Source organism: Macrobrachium nipponense, chromosome 6, assembly GCF_015104395.2.
Source record: "Macrobrachium nipponense isolate FS-2020 chromosome 6, ASM1510439v2, whole genome shotgun sequence".
Lineage (NCBI taxonomy): Eukaryota > Metazoa > Arthropoda > Malacostraca > Decapoda > Palaemonidae > Macrobrachium > Macrobrachium nipponense.
This window is the reverse complement of record NC_061108.1, coordinates 16,667,918-16,687,654: the sequence shown is the minus strand read 5'-3', so window position 1 is coordinate 16,687,654 and position 19,737 is coordinate 16,667,918. Positions and strand designations below refer to the sequence as shown.

General features: G+C 41.5%; 1 protein-coding gene and 1 pseudogene across 1 annotated transcript in view; one reads left to right on the top strand and one right to left on the bottom strand.

Annotated features, from left to right (window-relative positions):
* Nucleotides 1–19,737, bottom strand: part of LOC135216442 (dnaJ homolog subfamily C member 16-like) — a 301,782-nt gene that overhangs the window by 81,319 nt on the left and 200,726 nt on the right.
* The window catches only part of LOC135216201 (dnaJ homolog subfamily C member 16-like), a 74,118-nt pseudogene continuing 57,479 nt past the window's right edge, over nucleotides 3,099–19,737 (top strand).

Sequence of the window (19,737 nt, the reverse complement as noted above, 5' to 3'; positions counted from 1 at the left end):
GATTACACGCTAGCGTTGACCTTACACCCATGTAAAGATATGAAGACTTATTTTACTTCCTCAGATCGACAAAGTATCGCGGGAGAGAGAGAGAGAGAGAGAGAGAGAGAGAGAGAGAGAGAGAGAGAGAGAGAGAGAGAAGGGGGGCGGTGGGGTAGTCGGAACAAAAGCTGTTGCAAGGATGTGAGGCGATCAATTTGTCTATGTCCTGAGTTGCATAAATTATGTAGATTTGTAGGAAGTGTCTAACCTTTTTACGTACAACAAGGATTGATCTCGCTTACTGTATAACGTTAGATTGTATGAAAGCCAAGGTGATATAATAGAAGCCATAAATAATGTACCCATGATTTGTTACTCCTATAGAAACTTGTTAGAAATCTGTGTCTAATGCCTGCGTGATTCGCCAGAGCATATGAACACGCACCAACTATGAAACAAAATACCGCCTAAAGTGAAGTTCATACAAGAAGAAAGCAAATATAATAATAATAATAAAAAAGCTGAAGACAGTCCTATTCTACAGGAGCTTCGATTACTGCTGAGAAAACACTAAAAAAAAAAGACAGTTATATAGGAAGCAACTTATTTAGGAAACGTGGGTCCTCCCACCAGAGAAGAACCATCCCTGTGTAGGGCTATACCTAAAAAAAAAAAAAAAAAAAAAAAAAAAAAAAAAAGTTGAACAATTTCCATAAATTAACCAATCGATGTGATTCCAGTAACACATTAGTGACGACTGCATTATGAGTTCCTGAAACATCCATCCCACAATAACTACTACTACTTTTTCCCAGTTTTATCCCTATTCGGGTCGCCGTTTTTAATACGTCTCTTCCATCTGTCCCGTGTCATTTCCTCCCGCACTCCCTTCTCTCTAATATATCTCTAATCCAATCTCCCCACTTTCTCTTTACTACTTGAATAGCTGCAACTCTTAACGATTTAGTCGTCTTTGTGAATTATCTGTTCTGAAGTCAATTATTCAATTTCTGTTGTTATCTCATCGATCTTTGAGTCAACTTCCTGTCTCGCCAGACATGCTATCAAGCCATTGCGACTTCCCCTCCCACTCGTCAGTCCTTTATCTGGCAGTCATGGTCGGCCGCAGCATATTTTCCGAGGTGGGGCGTTTTTTTTTTTTTTTTTTTTTTTTTTTTTTTTTTTTTTGGCCGGGGGGGGGGGGGGGGGGCAGGCAATGTCAATAATTTTAGTGAAGCAAGATGCAATAAAAAAAAAGAAAATACAGAAATTTACATTTACATTTTTCCAGTGGTTCCATATAGTACCTATGTTTCAACTGAAATCAAACATTTGAAAGAATAACGCTGTTATATACTACCTTTGATTTACTTAGAATGAAAGAATGTTCTGTGAATGGAAGGAAAGCAAAGTGATGTAGTTAAAGTAATATATATTTTTTTCAAGTTAGTCACTATTCATTTGAAAAGGAACAGTAACCTCCTGAGGCCACAGTTTTATTGAAACCATCAGTAAAACAAGCAATATGAAAGCTTACAGAATGAGCAAGATACCATTCGCCATCATGTGAAAATCGTATTCTCCATTTATAGTTACCATAGAAATACCTCGCCGACAATTTTTTTCTTTTACTTAAGGGTAAATATCAATATTCAGTGGCGAATGAGTAGTATCTGGCGAAGAATGTTTTATCAACTTTGTTTAGTTTTATGGCTCTAAATTCATTATATGTTAAAAGTTTATTCATTTTCTACGTGCGATGAGGAAGCTTGCTTACAAGCTTTAGTATTCCATAGAATGTTGTTCATTTTGAATAATAATAATAATAATAATAATAATAATAATAATAATAATAATAATAATAATAATAATAATAATAAAAGTTACAGCTAGCATGCGGAAATGTAAATTATTATTATTATTATTATTATTATTATTATTATTATTATTATTATTATTATATTATTATTATTATTATTATTTTTATTTAGTTTTTTTTTTTATTATTTTTTTTTTGCTCTATCACAGTCCTCGACTGGGTGGTATTTATAGTGTGGGGTTCCGGGTTGCAACTTGCATCCTGCCTCATTAGGAGTCCATCACTTTTCTTACTACTTGCGCAGTTTCTAGGATCACACACTTCTGCATGAGTCCTGGGGCTACTTCAGCCTCTAGTTTTTCTAGATTCCTTTTCAAGGATCTTGGGATCGTGCCTAGTGTTCCATAATCTAGAAAAACTAGTGGCTGAAGTAGCTCCAGGACTCATGCGGAAGAGTGTAATCCTAGAAACGGCGCACATAGTAAGAAAAGTGATGGACTCCTAAGGAGGCAGGATGCAACCCGGAACCCAACACTAATAATAATAATAATAATATAATAATAATAATAATAATAATAATAATAATAATAATAATAATAATAATAATAATAATAATAATAATTTACATTTCCTCATGCTAGCGGGAAGAAATTGAGTCCTTGACATAATGATGCTTGATTCAGTATCGAGCTGTAACTTTTACATAAATATGCTTTTCTTTGTCATAAAAGATGTTCTGTTGACCTTTAAGAGCTTGGTACTCCTTAGTGAGTGACAGTACTTACGAAACCCTGCGTATTGCGTATTGATATATGTTGAGGGACATGACGTGCCTTGAGGCTCACGAAATACATTTAAAAAGGTTTATAACTAAACTTCATGGATAAATAAATGGACACGATGATTTTTTTTTACTCGTGAAGCCACTCCCTTTTCAGAGAGGTGTCCTTTTGCTTCAAAATACATAATATGACGTGCATTTCAAACCTTATTTAGCATTATATAGATTCATATAATCCCGCAGTTATAATTGGTTGAGGAATTAATGTGATTTCATATAATGGTTATAATGAGGAAGTGAGGATTAAAATCCTCGGCATTTCAAACTTCCCGCCCTAAGGCCCATCTCATTGATCAGCTGGCGCATGTACCGTATTCATTTAACGATAAATAAAACAACGGGAACGTCAGAAAAACACCACTAAAGTTTAATAATTTTATTATAGACATAATGATGCCGAACCGATTAAACGCTTCATAGTATTCGATAACCACGAGATATAAAGACCGATGCCGGAGGAGGTGGCGAAGTATTGTAGTCTGCTCGAATGACGGAATTCCGCAGAGCAGTACAATCATGCGGTGGTCCGGGTGTGTTTTCCTCCTTTTGACTCTCGTCGCGTGTGCCTGGGCGAGAATCAAGGACCCTTACAACATCCTGGAAATAAAGAGGACGTCGGATGCCCAGGACATCAAAAAGGCCTACAAGAAGCTGGCCAAAGAATGGTAAAGGGACGTCTCTCCGCGTATGGTGTTTTGGAGATGTCAAATTCATGAGTCTCTCTCGTTGCGTTAACGCTCACAATGGGACGGAGACGTTTTTGCTCTTGTTTAATTTCTCTTTGAATGTCGGTCGTTTTGTCGTATGATTTTGATGGTCCTGCTTGAATTGCTGAGCATAGAGTGAAAGCACAAGGCCAATTTTAATTTGCTTTAGGCCTAACTGCAGTAGGTTAGTATCCCGTAACCTAGGCCTATTGTATTGTCCCGTAGTCGTGCTAGGCCTTATCAGTCCAGTTTTAGGTAATTGTCGGTTTATCTCTTTAGTTGATTTTTTAAGCTAGACTTGACTCTCTGGTTTTTTCATAGGTCCACGTTCAAGCTACTAATGGGTGGGGTTTTTGTAGAGTTGGTCGTGGGCAACATCCCCTATTTTATCGCCTGTAGGCTACTACTAGTAATCCTAATGTACTTATTCTGACCCCAATAAACGTGATTTATGGTGTATATTTATCTATCTGTGTAGTGTATGTTTTATGATCATTGTTCGGCCAGCTAGCTCCATAGTTTGTGTTTTTTCTTCCCCTCCTGCCACTGACAGTTAGGCTAAGGGAAATGGAATATTGTTAAGATTTTACTTTTAAACGTTTCCTATTTTGGACATTATTATATTACCTACTTTTTGTGCTTAAATGTGTACTTTGAACATTTTTGATTATCTATTTTTTGTAAATTTTGTTTTACTAGTACCTAGGTATACCAGTGCCATCCATTCGCGGATTCTTCTGTGGAACGTACTAGGTATACAGGCAGTCCCCCAGTTATCAGCCGACTGTTAATGGCGTTATGGGTTTTTTATGGTGCTTGTCTAGTGCCATATAAAACTATAGATGCATTAGTCCCTGGATCTCACAAGTGTAATTTTAATTCTACCGGTTTCCAGCTTGGCGCTAGTAAATCCTAATGTTAAGACCGAAGGTTTGTTAGTTATGAAAAATACAAATTAGTTTCAAATTTGGTATATTTTATGGCACCATAACATGGAAACAGAAGTGCCATTAACCAAAACTCGGCCCCGTAGCCATAAATCGTTGAGTTTTGGTTGATAGTGGTTTTCGCTTATCAGCACCCTGCTGAGAACGGAACCCCTGCCGATAACTGGAGACTACCTTATCCACATTATTCGCTGAAAAATTGCCAGTTTGCAGATTTTTCCTAGAGAAAATATTCATTATTACTACTACTTATTAAATTTTGATTACTAAATACACTTTTGATGATAAAATTATTAAAATATTAAAATAGGTAGGTATAGGCCTAAGCATTTTTACAGGGGGTATTTGGTGTTCAAACTATCAAAATATGTAGGTAGGCAGTAATGAGCATTATTAGAGGGTGTGTCATGCATTGGGGGGAGCTATGGTCCCCTATCCAACATGAATCTCTGGGGGTTGACTGTACTGCTGCATGGCCTTGTCATCCCAAATGCCATGGTTTTGACTCTTAAATGCCATCCATCCAGCCATTGCCCATTTTAGGAATGATTGTAATAGTTTAAAATAATCCACATGATACGCTGGAACCCCTTAAACTACTTATTTTCACTTAGGAATCTTTTGGATGCACGATGGCATCTGCCTTCAGAATTTGAAGGGTTAAATGTCGTTCACTAGGGGTACAGCCTGGTCTAACTTAATCTCGTCAAAGAGGCAGTGTCCAGCCTAACCAGCATTGCCTCACGTAGAAGGCTCTTTCTCCAAGGAACTTCCAGAACACTTCATATAAAGGTTGGGAGTTCAGGTTTCTGTAGCTACTGGTCATGCTGTGATATACTCTTCCTGGCATCAATGTACAGCAAGAATACTTATTCAAAAAGCCACTAAAAAGTAGAAGTTTTAATGTAAAAACATAGTAAATGCTTACTGGATTTATCCACGGGGAAACAGTGTCAGGTTAACATTCAAAGTTGAAAGTTGTCCTTAGGGCATCTGTTCATTTGATCCAAGTAACATTCCACTTACACCTTTTGTTTTGTTTTAATAATGGTTACTGAGATGATAATGTGTTGGCAGGTGATGGGCAGAAAGGTAAAAATAAACTGGTTGGGGAGTTAGGGGATTTCTTCCTATTGATCAATCTAATATGCCCTTAGACACTACTGGTGATGAGACAGGTTACTCTAAAGTTTGCAGTACATATTTCATGAGATCAAGTAATAAAGTACATAATATTAAAAGAACTGTTTTACTACTGTTATATCCTGAAAAGTATTTTAGTATTTGTATGTAGTATTTTACTGTATATTGAATTAGTCAAAAAATAGTATTGATTTTATTATAAAAGTGCAGTATGCTTCTTGGTTCAACATCAAGATTCCAGCTTGAATTAGAATTTGAACAGATATGTTTGACATATTTTATTATAAGAGGTACTTTTATAGTGTAATTATATACTATACCCAAAAATCCTAAATTTTGCAGGCATCCTGATAAGAACAAGTCTCCCCAAGCTGAGGCAAAGTTTATTGAAATCAACCAAGCATATGAGGTGAGTTACCTTGCAGATTTTTATTTGGTGTTAAGGAGAATCTTTCTTTATAGGTTACAGGTGAGCAAGATTTCAGTCGCTTAATAATACGGTTGGTTGCAACCTCGGTTTTCATATGAAACCGTTCCATAACATCTCTCGAAGGTCCGAAGCGCACGAAATCTGAAACAATAAAATTCCCATAAGGAATAATGTAAATTCCAATTAAGTGGTTCCAGACAACCCCAAAAAAATCCCCCAAAAAAACCTAACTACATAGAGAATAAAACACTATGAGTAATAAATATCAGTGGCTAATGAAATATATAGATACATTTAACATCACTCTTACCTTTATGGAAGACTCTTGTTAGGGTATGGAAGACGGAGAGGAGGAGAGGTTATTGTTTAGAAGGGGAATCCTCCTCCAGGATGTCTACAGGTATCAAGGACCTATAGAGACATTTGTTTCTGGGGTGTCTTTAAAATTTGCTTAAAGTGAAACAAGGTATTGTCATTAAACATGTAGATACGGATTACAACTTCTTTGTTGAGATGGTAATTCTCCACAAAAGTAATCTTCTTTGTTGAGATGGTAATTCTCCACAAAATTTTTTACATCACTCCACTTTGCAAAGATGTCCATAATCACTGAAGAAGGCCTATTATGTTTGACCATTTTGCTTTTTCAGTTTTTCAGATCGGCTTCTGCTGTCCTTAAATTCATTACCAGCAGCACTTGTTGTAGGCATTTTCTTACTGAGATCAGCCTGCAACATCCTTGCATTTTCACAAATTATTGCTCCCAACACTTTGCTAAGAGTTCTTACTTAAATTCTTTAGTGTTTCTCACTTTTTTTTTTTTTTTTTTTTTTTTTTTTTAGAGATAGGCTGGCACTTGGAACTTTCTTTGGCCCTATGATGGCTTATTTAGGAGTTGCATTCAAATAAAGAAAATGCAAAAATCAATGACACAAAAGTAGAATGGGTCACATGAGAACATAAGATGCTTTGTTTGGTGCTCGGCATATGATGGTTGGGCTCTAGAATGAGTTCTGGGTGTACAAATTCTGAGAAAATGTACGAGACCAGATGTTAAAAAATTTGTTGGAAAAAATGACGAATACCTAATCGTACGAAAAATCAGGCATACGAAATCTGAGATTTGACTGTACTATATATTTTGAGTGGTTGCTTGTTGTACTTCAGTGTTTACTAGAGTAATGCCAGTTAAGATCTGTTAACGTTCACTGAGTATTGCCAATTAAGAATGAACTTTTTGGTATTGTAAAATATATTATATTTTATTTTTAAAAATTTGCTTGCTTCCACACTCCCTAATTTCAGCTGTTGATGGATCCAGAGAGACGTAGACTTTATGATAACAACTGCAAACGAAGAGCAACCAAATTTCCGAAGGCAACATGATTATTCATCATTCCGACGCTTTGATCCTTTCGATGAAATATTTCAGTAATTTAGGTGGCAGCTTTAGATTCAACTTCAAGCATGGCGAAGGTTCAAATATTTACCAGAAGCAGTCTATAACATTCAAGTAAGTTAATTTAGTTCTGTATGTACAAGTATTGTGTGTTAGTTGTGAAGCAATAGTACTTATTGAATACCAGCACAAATAGTGGTGAAGTCCTCATTTAAGGAATTGTTGGTGTTTAATAATTAATGATTTTGCATCTGTTTACAGAGCTTACCAAAACTCCATTGTTCAGTTAAGCGAGAAAGCAGCCCTATCTTTTACTATTTTATTCTGACTGGTGTATAGCATGTGCTCACATAGAACCCATATGGCGAAGATTGTATGAAGAACTGGAGCCTATTAATTTTGGCATGGCTACGGTGAGTGGCAGTTTTGTGTTACTAAATGTTATGTTCATGAGTATTACTAGATACATGTCTAGGAAAACATTTAGTGAATTGGTTTTTTTTTCTCAGTATTAAGTTAATGCAAGTATCTCCTTTTGATAAAATTGTGTTAAAAACTCTTTCATTTCATATTCAGTAATATTATTGCAGGTACAAGTCATCCTGTATGAGTTCAGTTATTGTTTTGTCTCATAGCTCTCTATTAAACATGTGCTGCCTTCTGCATTATCAGTTTAGTAGTATGCAGAATGCTTAAGTTTAAGGGTAGACAAAGCATTGAAATCTGAATTGAATATCACTGATTCCATATAGATTTTGTACAGAAACTTGGTTTTTTATTTTATATATAAGTTAAAGGATTTATCTGTATCATTTTAAAAGCTGGTTCCTTTTCTACGTTTCATCAGAATTGTTTTAAAATATGGTGATAATGTAAACCACTTCCTGAAGCATTGGTAATCCTTTGATACTTTGTTACTATCAAAATGTATTCCAAAAGGTACAGTCACTAGATTACCTTTTACCAGATATTTAGAAATATTAAAGTAAGGATTTACAATGTGTACATTAGTCCTCCACAACCTTTGCAGTGGAAATTAATACTGACAAAGTATTGATTTTTGCTTAGGTGATCATCGAATTTTTTAAGATTCATGACTAGAAAAAGGAGATTCTAGAAGAGCTACACTGATTAGAGTTCCGAAAAGAGAAATTAGCACAGGACAGAAGAAATTGGAGAAAATATACTCTATTTAACTAATAAGGAAAAAGTTGATGTTGCATTCATGATGTTGATGAAAGATTTAGAAGTATTAATGGTTATATTTTAACCTCTGGAAGATTTATGATAGGGTCTGTCATGCCTGTCAGCTGGGTTTTTTTGGTTTATGATGTAGCTTTTCCTCTGCATAAATCTTTTATTACAAATTTGATTGTATACTATCTGTTTTTTTTATATGGTATATTACAAAGATTTGTTAACTACCTTTTTCTTCTTGATTTCAGCCATATGGCACTTTCTTGTCTTATCTGTCTGGTTGAACTGTTTTGTCAATCTGACCAGTGTGAATTAAGACAGAAAGAACTTTGTATACTAAAGTGCTTTCAAACTTGTCTTGTTTCCTTCAGTCTATTTATAATGGTGTAGACTGTTGTAGTACTGAGTTTGAGGATTTGAAAATTCAGCTACATTTTTCCAGCAGAGTAAATTTTTAAATTTTTTTTTCAGTGCGTGCTAGGCTGGTGTGAAGCTATATGGTAGTTCTTCACTTGTGATGCATTATACAGCTACTACTATGGCTTTTAGGCATGACTGCTCTTGATGTGTACACATTGTATGACATCTAACATGCTTCTTCCTCACAGCCCATTCAGCCTTCCTTACCTGCTCAGTCTTTCTGATCCTTTATTTCCTGAGGCTTTCATCCTTGGTGATCTTTTCTTATGACTGGAATTTCCTAGCTAAAGTATGCTAGAGCTTCTTGTCTTTGTGAAAACTAAGGATAGAGGGTGACCAGTGGGATCGTAGCAAGCCCAGGGCTTGCTTTAGTTAACTTTTGCATAAGTCTTTACACTCATTGAGGTGGTATATAATTCTTACTTAACAAAATGTACATCAGGAACTGCCAAGTAAAACACTACAGGCTTATAACCCAGATTTTAGTTTTTTTAGATTACTGATGTACCTTTGAGAATGGAATAACATTTTCTGCTTATGGAGTGTGTTGTTCATGACTTTTTTGCTCATTGTAATTCCAGGTTGTTAGGTACAGTTTGAATAATCCTGATGGTAAGACCAGGTGAGGCTCTGTTTGCTGATGTTTAAAGTAGCTCTCTCTCTCTCTCTCTCTCTCTCTCTCTCTCTCTCTCTCTCTCTCTCTCTCTCTCTCTCTCTCTCTCTCTCTTCCGTAACAGGGTAGCTGTCATGCACCTCACGGGTGCACTGTAGTCATTATTAAAGGTTCTTTGCAGCATCATTTCAGCCCCTAGCTACAACCTTTTCATTCCTTTTACTGTACCCCCATTTCCATATATTTCTTCCTTCTTCTTGCTGTCCACCCTATCCTAACAAGTATTTCAGTACAACTGCAAGGTTTTCCTCCTGTTACACCTTTTAAACTACTTAACTAACCCAATTTCCTTTTCAGCGCTGAATGACCTCATCAGGTCCCAGTGTTTGACCTTTGGCCTAAACTTTAATATTCCTTTCCATTTCTCTCTCTCTCTCTCTCTCTCTCTCTCTCTCTCTCTCTCTCTCTCTGAACAGATCCTCCTGAGGGTCACTGTCATAGTGTACCTTTTATGCCACTTTGAATATAGAAGGATCATTACAGCAGTGGATTGGCATCTCCTGCATTGTTTTGTGCCTTTTATAGTACTTGTCATCAGTTCTCTTTGGTCTCCTTTTGCTTAGGTGTCTTTAATATTATATTTTTTCATCTTCAGCTCTCATTTTAAGAGCAAATCCTCCTGGCTAGCCCTGTTTCATTAACTACCTCATAATAATACCAGAATACCAATCCTCTTGGCATAGATTTTTTCTAACTTCTACATCCTTAACTCTGCTGTTCATTAGGAATATTTTCAGCACAATTTTGAGCTTAGTTCAACATTTCTAGCTGCTTCATATTATTTGGGGAAAGGGTACGCCACCGCGTTCCATGTGGTATACTAGAGAATTTTTAAGATAATTTTCAAGTGCTTCCATGGCACTTTTAAAGTAATGAACACTTATACTGAAGCACATAGGTTATGGGAACCAAGTGTTCATATGTATTACTCAATGACTCGTCCTCATAGTAGGTACTGCTTATAATGGGCCTTTGTTGTTTCACTTTAGGTGATAATCCTAATTCTTTGCAGCAACTCTTTGGTTGCTTGCTGCATTCTTTTTGGATTACTTTTCATCTGTCCTGTTTTGATTATCTAATCTCTGATTGCCTCATTGCTTTGGTTTTACTAGCTGTTACTTAAGAGCAAATAATTTTTACACATGCAACTTACCCGGCAGATATATACTTAGCTAATGTCTCTGACGTCCGACAGAATTCAAAACTCGCGGCACATGCTACAGGTAGGTCAGGTGATCACCCCCTACCGCCACTGGGTGGCGGTAATAGGAATCATTCCCGTTTTCTGACAGATTTTCTCTGTCGCCGGTGCTAACAACAACTTTGTTGGTAGCTCCTGCATAGAATTTCTTGCTTGCTTCGCCGAGGATTATTTGGGAAGTATTTGATCTTTGGTTTTTGGCATACGCTTTTTTTTGGATTTGGTTTGATAATATGTCTGATTTAACACCTGGAACTCTGTTTAGAGTATGTATAAATGAAGGATGCAAGGTGAGGTTGCCTAAGGCTACTTTGGACCCTCACACTGTTTGCGTAAAATGTAGGGGAAGGGAATGTTCAGTTAAGGATACATGTGATGCATGCGAGAGTTTAACTGAAGTGCAATGGAAAGATCTAACTGCATACGTGAAAAAATTAGAGAAAGATAGAATTAGGAAAGCTTTGGCTAGAAGTTCAAGTAGATCATGTTCTGCGGAACAGGATAGTATCTCTAACCCTGCAGTAGCTTCGCCATCTCCTTTTCGGTTTCAGCTCCTTCAACCCCGCAGCGAACTCGTAGATGCTCTTCCGCCGAGAGCCGCTGTGAAGCGTCAAATCGCAATTTACAACAGCAATTGCGTGATATAGACCAAGGTAAGAGTAAAGTGTGTAGTGACGTGTGCAATGTCCCCAGTGCAGTGGAGGGGGCGTCTGACCGACTCCGCATCGCTCCTAGGCCTAGACCTCTTTTCAGACTCCCATGCCCAAGGGAGGAGGAATGTCGAAAGACCGCAACAAGGGGGATGTAGAGTATCCCCAATGGTCAGCGTCCCTTCAGCAGATCCTGTAGGCTCGTCCCCAGGCTGCTTTGGAGAGCTATAGGAAAGCCTCCTAAGGAAGTGTTTTTCCGATTCAGATTCGTCTTCACCTAAGCGTGGATGGACGCTCCTCTTCCAAATCGTGCCCTCTCAAGAGAGCCTGGAAGCTGTCAGGAGAAGGCGCTCTTGACTCCGGCCCCGGAACCTTTCCGGAGTATTCTCCTGCACCTAAGAAAGTTATGAAGTCTCCTGAATCTTCACTAGAAGGGATTCGTTCATCATACTAATAGATTTTCTGTTGGACCTTCAAAGCGAATCTCTCATCATTAGTAGGCTCTCTTTTCGACTAGTGGGCGCAAGGAGCCTTCTCGCAGGAAGGACTCCTCTCTTCCAGTAAAGAGCTCTTTAGGAGGCCTTCTCCTAGTGAAGAGGAGTCTAATAGACGCTTTTCACCAGTAAGAAACCTCTTCTCCTCCGAGAGTAGACGACTCGTTTTATGCTTCGTCTAGACAGGGAAGATTGTTTTTGTACATGCAAACTCCCCGGCAGATATATACTTAGCTTATTCCTCTGACGTCCCCCACAGAATTCAAAACTCGCGGCACACGCTACAGGTAGGTCACGTGATCATCTCCCGAATAGGAACCATTCCCGTTTTCAGAACAGATTTTCTCTGTCGCCGGTGCTAGCAACATCGTGTTATTCCTCCTGCACGGAAATTCTGCTTGCTTTGCTAAGGATTGTTTTGGTGAAGTATTCTTTCTTTGGCTTTGTATACGCTGATTTGGACCGTTATTTGGATTTTGCTTAGGGTTCTTCTTCATTATGCTGATGTTGTGCCTGAAACTCGTTTCGAGGTTGTGTGAAAGAAGGATGTAAGGTGAGACGCCGAAAGCTTTCGGTGGACCCTCACACTATTTGTGTTAAATGTAGGGGGAATGAATGCTCAGTTAGTAACACGTGACGAATGTTTGAGTTTGACTGAAGTGCAATGGAAGAGTTTGACTGCGTATGTAAATAAGTTGGAGAAAGATAGAATTAGGAAAGCTGCTAAAAGTGCAAGTAGGTCCTGCTCTTTGGATCAGGACATCTCTCTATTTCCAATGTATTTTCTCCTACTGCTAACGCAGGTTCAGGCTCCTTCCCCCCGCAGCGAAATCGTAGATTCGTCTCGATCGGAGAAAGCTGCAATGGAAAGCGTCAATTCCGTAATGTGGCAAGGCAATTACGAGAACAAATGGAAGGTAAGAGTGAAGTGTGCAGTGAAGTGTACAGTGTCCCCAGTGTAGTGGAGGGCGTCTGACCGACTCCGCATTGCTCCTAGGCCTAGACCTCTTTCAGACTCCCATCCCGACCAAGGGAGGAGGAATGTCGAAAGCCGCAAGGGGGATGTAGAGTATTCCCAACGGTCAGGCGTACCCCTTTGGCAGGGCCCTGTAGACTCATCCCAGGCTGCTTGGACAGCTATAGACAAAGCGTCCTTAGGAGTGTTTTTTTTCCGACTCAGATTCTACCTCTCCGAGACGCGGGATGGAGTCCGCGTCTAAGTCGCGCCCTCTGAAGAGAGCCTGGAAGGCGCCTTGCAGGAGACGCATTAGACTCCAGCCCAGCAGCCTTTTTCGGAGTATTCTCCCGCTCAGAAGAAGAGAGCGATGAAGTCTCTTGTTTCTTCTCCGGAAGGAATTCGTGCTTCTACAAAGAAGTTCTTGGTAGGACTGCAGGAGCAGTTTTATCCCTTGTTAGTAGGCTCGCTGTCTAAGGAGCCTTCTCGCAGGAAGGACGTCTCTTCCAGTTAAAGAGCTCTCTTAAGAGACGGTCGTCAAGTCGGCGTTCGGACTCTGGTAGGCGTCTCTCTCCTGGAAGGCGCTACTCCCCGACAAGATTGTTGTTATACGCCTCTCCCTTTCGAGAACGATCTTCTACTCCGACCAGTAAGAGCTTCTTCTAGTAGGATCCCGCATTTCGTCTAGACGCACCCGAATAGGGCGCAAGCCCCCTTCCTGACAGAAGCCAGGATAGTCTATCCTTTCGTAGGAGTAAAAGAATGTTCTCCTTATAGGCGTTCTCTGAGAGATAGAAGCGCCTCTCCTTGCTATCTTAAGGAACAGGATAGTCTCCGTATTCACGGGGACGCAGAGAGAGAGAAGAAGAAATCTCGCCCCCCAGACGTTCTCGGAGAGATTTTAGCGCCTCTCCTAGCAGGCGCCATCGTGATGTTAACGGTATTCTTCAAACCAGGCGTTTTACTCCTTCCAGGCGCCCAGAACGGGACGCTAGCGCCTCTCCACGCAGACGCCAGGAGCCTGAAAAGAGCATGATGGGTTCTGTACGCCCTGCTCCTGTTAGGCTCTCCGTAGGAGTTCCGAGTTTACCTTCTCGCAAGAGTCTTCGGAAGGAAGTAAACCCCTCTCCCTGGCAGGAGCCAGGATGAGAGCAGACGTTTTTCTACCCCAAGACGCTACCGACTGAGCTAGCGCCTCTCCTCACAGGCGCCAAGAGCCTGGAAAGAGCCTGTTAAGGGATTCTCGCCCTACTCCTGAAAGAGTTTCCTGTAAAGATGCGAGCTCTTCCCCTCTCATGGCAGCAAGATCCTTTGAGAAGAAGCAGGCATTCTTCTTCTGCTAGGCCCCTTCCAGTTTGAAACTGTTTCTTCAGGCAATAGGATCTCTTCGGGAGTGGTCTTCCTTCCTCTACCAAACTTCTTTCGAAGGAAAAGAGCGCTTCTCCTTCTAGGACTCTTCTCCGAAGAGGCATTCTTCTCCTAATGCTACCTTTGAAGAGGTATCTGAGGAGGAACTTCTGTAGATGTGGGCGTCTCGGATTACAAGACACTGGCAGCCCTGCTTCTTCAAGATTTCGGTGACTCTCTTCGTCCGCCAGATCCTCCTTCGCCGGGATCACTGCTTTCAAGCACTAAGCTTTCCAAGTCCTCTTCGTTCGTGAAAATGAATCCGACCCTTTCATTGAAGCAAAGCCATCAAGAGCTTGGAGAACTGGTCCTCTCTAAGAAAGAAGCGGGCAGACGGTTTTTTTCCTGCCCTCCTTCGAAGTTGGCAGGTAAGCCAGGTGTCTGGTATGACACGAAAGAGCCAATGGGATTGGGCCTCCCTTCTTCAGCGGATGCTGATTTTTCAGCGTTAGTGGATTCGTCTAGAAGACGCTCTCTTCATTCGGCAAAGGCCTCATGGGGAATGTGCGAAATGACCATTTACTTAAGGGTCTATTTCGCACACTTGAGGTCTTTAATTTTATGGATTGGGCCTTGGGAGCCCTGGCCAAGAGAGCACAGGATCCAGACTTTGTTTTGATGGAAGTTTTAACGAGTGTCCTTTCTTGTCTGGATAAGGCCTTGATGGATGGATCTACGGAGGTGGCTTCTCTCTTTGGATCACAGTCCTGAAAAAGATATCTGTCTACAGTTCTTTTTGACGAAATCGGTGTCTCCTCTACAGATGTCCTCCCTGCTTTTTTATTCGCCCCTGTCTAGTCACCTGTTTTTTTCCACAAGAGACAGTGAGATATATCTAAGTCTTTATCTTAAAAGGCGACTCAGGATCTGCTTGCGCAGTCGGCGAAAAGACTGAAACCGGCAGTCCCTTTGGCTAAAAGAGAGAAGCCTGCTTTTCAGCAGCCCTTTCGAGGGAGAACGACGGCTAGACCCTCTCTTAGGAGTAGGAGACCGGTTAAGAGAGGAGATCAGCACGCAAGCCCTTCCCTAAACCGCAGTGAGAAAGTAGTCCTCCAGACTACAGTAGGAGCCAGACTGCTGAAGTTTGCGAAAGTCTGGCTCAGAGAGGGGCGGACAACTGGTCCCTCTCTATCCTCGAGAGAGGATACCTTATCCCCTTCAGGGAGAAGCCTCCCTTAACAACAACTCAGGGAGTTAACAGCAAGATACCGAGATCTTTAAAGAACCAGGCCCTGCTACAAATAGTAGAAGAAATGATGGACAAAGAGGCGATAGAAAGGGTTCAAGACCTGCAATCTCCAGGGTTTTACAACCGTCTTTTCCTGTACCAAAAGCCTCAGGAGAGTGGTGACCAGTCCTGGACGTAAGTGCCCTGAATCGCTTCATTGTCAAGACGAAGTTCACGATGGAGACGACTTCCTCCGTTCTTGCAGCTCTTCGTCTAGGGGATTGGATGGTGTCCCTGGACCTTCAGGATGCCTATTTTCATGTACCTATCCATCCCTCGTCTAGGAGGTACCTAAGATTCAGGGTACAGGGCAAAGTTTTTCAATTTCGAGCCCTATGCTTCGGTCTTGCCACGGCCCCTCAAAGTGTTCACTGGGTCTTATGAGGAATGTAGCTCATTGGCTACATATCGAAGGAGTAAGAAATCTCGTTGTATCTCGACGATTGGCTGATCTGGGCCAATCAAAAGATCGATGTCTGGAGGACTTGAAATTAACACTGGACCTAGTTCAGTCCCTGGACTGTTATTAAACCTCGGGAAGTCCCAGATGAATCCCCAGCAAAGCATTGTCTATTTGGGGATTCTGATGGATTCTCGGGTTTTCGTGTGTATCCATCAAAGGAACGACAGGAGAGATGTTTACAGAAAGTGACGACCTTCCTAGAGAAAGAACAATGTTCCGCGAGGGAATGGATGAGTCTTCTGGGGACCCTTTCCTCGTTGGAACAGTTCGTTCTCTAGGGAGGCTACACTTAAGAACCCCTACAATTCTTCCTCAGAGAGAAATGGGATCAGAAGCACCAAGAGCTTTGGACTCCTTTCAGCTCTCAAAGAGCATAAAGGAGGACCTCAGTTGGTGGTTAGAGCCAAACAGATTAAATCAAGGGCTACAGACGCCTCGGAAAAAGGATGGGGAGCGACTCTAGGCTCGAGAGAAGTGTCAGGCACCTGGAGTGGGGAACGAGGTGGGTCCTGGCATATCAACAAGAAGGAACTAGCAGCAGTCCATCTAGCTCTCGTTCACTTCGAACCTCAAGTCTTGGGTGCCGTGTTGCAAGTGAATTCGGACAACACGACAGCTCTAGCCCTATATAAGGAAACAGGGAGGGACTCACTCCTTCTCCTGTTCGAGAAAGCAAAGGAGCTTCTTCTTTGGACCGAGGAACGGCGAATAACTCTTCTAACCAGTTTCATCCAGGGGGAAAAGAACGTGAGAGCAGATCTTCTGAGCAGAAGAGATCAGGTCCTTTCCACGGAATGGACTCTGCATTCAGAAGTGTGCAACGAGATTTGGGACCTCTGGGGGAGACCCAATATAGACCTGTTTCGCAACGAATTGGAATGCGAGGTTAGAGAACTACTGCTCTCCGATTTCAGATCCAAAGGCAGTTGCAGTGGACGGTCTCCTTCTGGATTGGAAGGGGATTGACGGGTACGCTTTTCCTCCTTTCAAGATAATAGGAGAAGTGGTAAGGAAGTTCGTCTCGGCGGAGGGAGCCAAACTGACCCTCATCGCCCCATTCTGGCCAGCCCAAGATTGGTACACAGAGGTATGGAATGGATGATAGATTTTCCCGAGGGCCCTTCCCTGCGGAAGGATCTTCTCAGACAGCCCCACTTCGACAGATACCACAAAAACCTCCTCCCCGCTCTCAGTCTGACTGCCTTCAGACTGTCGAAGGACTCTCAGAGCAAGGGGGTTTTCACGCAAGGCTGCAAAGGCAATTGCTAGAGCCAGAAGACCTTCAACTCTTTGCGTGTACCAAGTCGAAGAAGTGGGAGGTGTTTCCGAAGATGGGCCAGGTCCCAGAAAGTATCCTCTTCCAGTACCTCTGTAACTGAAATAGCTGATTTTCTCCTTTATTTGAGGGAGAAATGCAATCTGGCCGTTACCACAATAAGGGAATATAAAAGCATGCTCTCATCTGTTTTTAGACATAGAGGCCTTAATATCTCGGAGGACAAGGATCTGCATGACTTGTAAGGTCCTTTGAAACCTCGAAGTCCAAGACTATAAGACCACCTAGTTGGAACCTGGATGTGGGTTCTTAGATATTTAATGTCTGAGAAATTCGAACCTCCTCAAAATTCCTCATTCAGAGACTTGACTAGAAAGTCTCTCTTTCTCTTTGCACTAGCCTCTGCTAAGAGAGTTAGTGAACTTGAGGCTTTAGAAGGAACTGTGGGCTTTAAGGAAGATTCTGCAGTATGCTCCTTTAATCCCCTGTTCTTAGCAAAGAACAAAAATCTCCTTCTAAACCATGGCCAAGGACTTTTGAGATTAAGGGACTGTCCTCTTTGGTAGGAGAGACTTAGAGAGGACATTGTGCCCAGTCAGGATCCTCAAATTCTACCTAGAGAGGAAGAAGCTACTTGGTGGAAATGTGGATAGCCTTTGGTGTTCCGTAAGAAATCCTAAGAGGATGATTTCTAAGAATGCTCAAGCGTATTTTATTAAAGACGTTATCAAAGAAGCGCATGCTTCCTGTGAAGAGGAACATTTAAAGCTTCTAAGAGTCAAAGCACATGAGGTCAGAGCTGTAGCTACCTCTTTAGTGTATCATAGGAATATGTCGATACAGACTCTTGTCGAATCCACCTATGGAGGTGCAATTCGGTTTTTGCATCAAATTACTTAAGAGACGTGCGAGTCACTTATGATAAGTGCTTCTCTCTCGGACCATTCGTGTCTGCGGATTCGTTGCTGGGGCAAGGAGCTGAAACCTAATCCTTTATAGTTAAGTTTAGTAATTTTAAACGTTTTTTGGTGTTGTGTTTTTATGGTCGATTGGAAGGGGTCTTGGGAATGCTCCTTTCAAATCGTAGTGTTAAACAAAATGTAGTGTGGTCAGGTGGTCGGGATTGGTTGTGCTCCTTGTTAGTGATTTGGACCTAGGCTCTGTCATGTAAAGAGGGTTTGTCCCGTTGATATGACAAAGGTGAAGGCTCTGCCATGTAAGTGGGTCAGCCCCCATTGGTATGATCCAAGACAAGGCTCTGTCAAGTAAGCGGGCTCGCCCCCATTGACACGATCCAGAAGAGCTATCAGTGTCAGGTCTCATCCCCACTGAAACTCTTGAGGCCCCCACTGAAACTCTTGAGGCAAGCAGACTCATAGACAGTAATCATGAAGTCTTATGCCCAATAAGGTAGGAACCAAGGTTTTAAATAAGTTTTATATATATGACCTACAACAGATGTTGTTTCCCTGTTTTTATTGTTATTTATATGAGTAACTATCTCTTACCCGCCACCAAGGGTGTCAATCAGCTAAGTATATATCTGCCGGGGAAGTTGCATGTACAAAAATGATATTGTTAGTATACAATAAAGTTTTGTACATACTTACCCGGCAGATATATACGATGAATGCCCCACCCATCCTCCCCTCAGGAGATAGGAGTAAGAGAAAATCTGTTGTGAAAACGGGAATGGTTCCTATTCCCGCCACCCAGCGGCGGGAGAGGGTGATCACCTGACCTACCTGTAGCGTGTGCCGCGAGTTTTTGAATTCTGTCGGGACGTCAGAGACATACTAAGCTAAGTATATATCTGCCCGGTAAGTATGTACAAAACTTTATTGTATACTAACAATATCATATTCCCCGCACAGAAGCTCGAATGCTAGGAAGAGTCATAGCGCAAGGCGCCAAGATGTAGGCTCTAGATCCTCTCCTTGTTGGAGTAAGGAGAGATTCTCCACGCGAGAAGGTAGTGATCGATTAGTATCAGTCGAACGATCCCCTAGGAGTAGGATCTCCTCTTCAGTAGAAGGAAGGAACGAGAGAGGGTACGCTCTGCCCATAGGGATAGAAGTGAGAAGGGCTCTCCTTCGAAAGATTTTGATGGCTCGTCTAGAAGGCGCCAACTTTCGGTAGGGACGCCTGGATAATAGAAGTCCCTTTACATTCCTCGAGACCGGTAGCTCGTGATAGGCTTTCCTCAAGGGAGTCCAAGCTGACCTATCCATAGCAGGTTCCAAGACTTTGGAAAGAGCCTAAACATGGATTCGCGCCCTAACTCCTGGTAGAGTCTCTAGAGTAGACGCTTACCTATCTCCTAGCAGGTGTCAAGAGCCTGAAAGGAGCCTAATCTCGGATTCGCGCCCTACTCCTGTAAAAACGAGCAAGAGTAGGCGCAAGCGCCTCTCCGCAAAGGCAACAAGAGCCTAAGAAGAGCCTTGCCAGGGATTCGCGCCCTACTCCTGGAAGAGGCTCAGGAGTAGGCTCTAACGCCTCGCCTCA